We start from the raw sequence: 4,988 nt of genomic DNA, 5'->3' as shown, positions 1-4,988 counted from the left end.
CATGCATGCATAGGAAGGAGGGAGAGGGAAAGGTAAAGGCGTGCACAGTAGCAGGAAACTACACTAGTTGCCCCGGCACAAAGGTGAAGAAAGCCCATGAAACACAAATCAGCACTGATGAGTACGTGCATTTTGCTTCAGAGGTCTCCACTCAAAAGTAAAGCATCTTCGCCCCTGCAGATTATAAGAATGCAAAAGGCATATGCCGTGGATGGAGATCCAGGTACCCTCCCAACTCTCTCTCCTCGCTGGGCTGGCAGCCATTAAAAAGTTAAATTGAGCTTAGGATTAGTGTTAGTTTTCTAGCAAAATAAGATTCAGCCAATAGCAGTCGTACGATATTATGAGTTAGGGCATCTCTAATGTGGACCCTCAAAATGCCCGAAACGTCTGGACCGAGCTATCCAGATGCTGCAAGTCATCAACGTGCTACTCCGCCGGTCCGCGGACGTGTCCACCTGTCCGAAATCCTGCATACTAGATGCAAACCTGGGGAAGGATTGCGGACATCTGTACCGCCGCCATGTACGCTTCCGACACCCGGACCCCACATAAAATCATCTCGCGCGACCACACCTTTGCTCTCCGCACCGCATTATTGCCGATCCAAAGCAGACGCGACCAATCACTACAACGGGCATCGAAACAGTGCGCTGGCCGAGAACGCCACCCACGCCGCATCTAGACCGTTGTGCCTATTTAATGCCGATAGGCAGATCAGACCGGACGAAACGACTATCTACCGCATTCAAACCGTTGGCCGAGCACCCACTCCACCGACCTTATTGAAACAACCCGCCGCTTGGCCTGGCGGCGCCCATTATTTACGTGGCCGCACCCGACATAATCCGCATAGCACCACGTCCGCTTTCATTCCTCCTCCGTGCACCATCTTCGTCATGACCGCGAGCTCGAGAGTGATGTGAGAGAGCCTCTCGACGGAGCAGAAGCACGAGTTTGCTGGACTTGCAGCCGGCAGGCAGGCCTGTCATGCGCGACGAATAGAGGCCGGACATGAACGACCACAAGGTACCGTTGACCTCACACTCAGGCCGCGGACTCCGATGAGGAAAAGTAGGACATGACAGACGGATGCGTCTGTGTTCCATGTCTTACTCTTCCTCGCCGCCGACCCGCAACTTCATTTTTCGAAGCTCACAGCCGACGAAGATGCCGGCCATGGGGAAGTACAAGGACGTGAAAAACAGAAGAGGGTGAAGATTTAGACTAGGTTAACTTTTGCTATGCTAAAAAAATGTCATGTTAGCTTTTATTTAATGAAATATATCAAAAATGTTGTGAATGTGGGTCGGTCTAAATGAAAATTATCTGGTTTGCATGAAAAAATCGTTCAGTTTTTTAAATTCCATTTAAAATGTGTCTGGACGTATGAGATACACGGTGTGTTGACCGCCTCCTGTATCCATGTACGCGGATGATTACTGTGTTCGTCTCGGGGGTCGGTGGTGGAGATGGCCTGGGAGTTTGACATCCCGTTTGACACATCACATCGAACGAGTATGAAGCTGCGGATAATTAGGCCTAGCAGGTATTTCCATGAAGAAACACCTCCCTGCTCCTCTGAACGGCGCACACACTGACCTGCCTCGTACCGTGCGTGAGTTGCCCATAACCCACAGGCATGGCCATAGGCTGGTAGGCAGGCAGTATCACTCGCCCTCTGCCATTATCTCCTTTATCCTTTGCAGATCATCCATGGCAAGCATGCATGATGCAGGTCGGCTGCAACAAGCTGCCATGGCCACTACCCTGTCCTGCCCCTCGCGAGTGCACCACCACCGCTGCCACTGCATGCACAATCTCTCTACCAGTCATCCAATCAACCAGTGTCCTTTTCTTTTCAGGTAAAAAATCGGCCATTCATTCAGGGGGTGTTTGGTTCAGGGACTTTTTAGTCCCAGAGACTAGAAAAAGTCCCTAAGAAACAAACGGGAGGGACTTTTTCTACAGGGACTAGAAAAAGATCCTACTAGAGAGTCTTTTCTGATTAGTCCCTGGGACTAGAAAAAGTCCTAGGACTTCTAAAACAAACACCCCTCAGTTCACATAGTGGTACATCAGAGACAGTAGCATGTCCGTCCAACGGAGCATCTTACCTGTGTCCTCGATGTCCTCGCATTGCAACAAAAATACATACGGACGGTAGCAACAAAACTGAAACTGGGCAACTTGGACCGGTGGACACACATTTTCTTGATGCTGCTAAGTGCTATGCATGCTAGTAGCCAGCCAGAGGGGGTTGAATTTTGGAATCTGGAATCGTCATCCCCGATGGAGGAGTTTGCACCACATAATCATGAGGAATATGTTCTCTTGGATGATAGTATCTCCTGCAGATTTGCACATGCGCATCCGGTTCAGAGCCATGGTCAGAATTTAACACAGCAACGCTAGCAGCTCGTGGGCTGCGACCAAGTTATTTTACCGGAGCCGGGATGTACCGGAGCCATATCCGCCGTTGGTCGTTTTTGTCAAGATTCGTGCAGCTTTTATATTCTATTTCCGGATATAGAATACACATAGTAATACATGTACTAGTGTCAGATGAAGTCAGCTTTTTATAGAAGAAAGAGAGTTGGGTAGAGAGAACTATGCATGCATGCCTGCATTCTCTCAGGCCATACATATGACATGCATTTTATTTTCATCCCCATATTTTTAATGATTCATATCTGTTAAACCAAATGTCCAATATTGAAACTTTTTGTATATTTGAATTCGTGGTGGCAAGACCTTGAAAACAAGATCAATTTTGCATATATTTTGCATATATTTTGTTTTATATATTTCAATTATCTTTGAAATCATTTTCATAAAACATTAGATTTTAAAGCTATATTTTGCTCGTTTCAAGAAACTTATTTCAGAAACAATATTACACTCACTCAATTGAAAAACTAGATTTCACTTGTTTCAACAATAAACTTTACTTGTTTCAAAAAAATTAATATTTCCAAATTGTTTCACTCATTTCAAATAATATAATTTCACTAGTTCCAACATAAGTATTTAACAAATTTGAAAAATCACGTTTCAGTGATTTGAAAAACTGATTTCACTCATTACAAAATTTATCTTAAAAACTAAGTTCACTTTGTTTACCAAAAAAGTATTGAAATGCATTTCACTCAGCAGAGATATCTGTTTCAAACATTGAAAAAGTCGTTCGATTTCACTTGTTTCAACAATAAACTTTACTTGTTTTAAAAAAACTAATATTTCCAAATTGTTTCACTCATTTCAAAGAATATAATTTCACTAGTTCCAAAATAAGTATTACAAAAGTTTGAAAAAACACAATTGACTGATTTGGAAAACTGACTTCACTCATTAAAAAATATATCTCAAAAACTAATTTCACTTCATATTTACCAAAAAAGTATTGAAATGCATTTAACTCGGCAGAGATATCTGTTTCAAACTTTGAAATAGTCGTTCGACACCAAAAAGATATATTTCACTTTTTCCAAATAACTTATTTCACTCATTTCAGAAAATACATTACAGTCGCTCAATTGAAATACAATATTTCACTTGTTTCAAAAAACTGATTACACTCATTACAAAAGATAGATTGCACTAGTTTCAGAAAAACACATTACAATCACCCCATTGAAGACACAGTTTCATAAGATGAAATATGAAACTCACAAAGAAAACTATATTCAGAAAAGTGGTTTCAATCATTTCAATAACTGATTTCATTTTTCCAAAAATTGTAATTTGAAATGAGTGAAATTAGTATTTTGATATGATTGAAATAGTAAAAATTAAATTAGTTTAAATATATTCAAGATTGGTCTTATTCTAAAGATCTTATGTTCACGAATTTGAATATATGAAATTTTTGAATAATAGAACATTACTGTAAAAAATATTGGCCATCTAAAAATGTAAACAAAAATAAAATGCATGCATTTGTTTGAGAGAGAGAGAGAGGAGAGATGCCGCATGCATGCATACAACCCACTGCAAATAGTACTGCCTTTCCTGTCATGGGGCCTATTGATGTGACATTGATTTGACCATACACAAATGATTACCTGCTACAATACATGGGTATACATATGAATGTGTCCCACTTAGACTCAGATCACAAAGCAGCTGAACGGTGGATGCTATGCCGGTACATCCTGGCTTCGGTAAAAAGGAGTTTGCGTCGTGGGCTGTTTGATTCTTTAACTGCAAGGCTCGAGGGAGGACCCAAGGAGATGAATTCCAGGACCCCAAACGTACGTATTCAGTAAACAACTTTCAAGCCCCACGCTTGCTTTACTTTGTTTCCAAAACATGATTATGACCCAAGGAGATGAATTCCAGGACCCAAACCTGCTTTAATTCGATTCCTAAACACGAATATGACGCAATGCCATGCTACAGACGAGATCAGTCTTCTTATTAGGATTAAGCATGATTATGTAGTATGAAAGAGTAATTAGGAGGTTAGCTCATTAACTTGGGTTAATTGGCTCACCGTCCATGACCATGATCAAGCAGTCCCGGACCACCAGCACACGGAAATCATTCAGCATGGATGGTGATGGATCATTTCTTTCTCTCCATATATGTCCACGTGGACGTGGCACTCTCACTGGTCACTGGATATTCTAGCTATATGTGTCATGGTCAGAGTTAATCAACATACGACTATTCGCGGAGAACTGCCACTAGTAGTGATAGGGCAACTCTAACCGATCCTCTATAACCGATTAGGGGAGTAAAAATTTCGGTTTACTCCTCTAACTGCCACCTAGCCCAACTCATATAACCGTTAGGTGAGAAAAAAATTAAACTCATCGGCACCATGGACTCCTATATTTACTCAGTCGTCCACCCGCGTAGTAACAAATACCCCCCTCTCCCTCGGCCAAAACCACCCCAGCCTGCGCCGCACCAACTCCAGCGCCGCCCTTCTTGCCTCCGCCGGTCACCACACGCAACCACTGACCCCCCATAGGGCCCGCCGC

The sequence above is a fragment of the Triticum dicoccoides genome, chromosome 2A (assembly GCF_002162155.2).
Source record: "Triticum dicoccoides isolate Atlit2015 ecotype Zavitan chromosome 2A, WEW_v2.0, whole genome shotgun sequence".
NCBI classification, from domain to species: Eukaryota; Viridiplantae; Streptophyta; class Magnoliopsida; order Poales; family Poaceae; genus Triticum; species Triticum dicoccoides.
Note: the sequence above shows the minus strand (reverse complement) of the source record.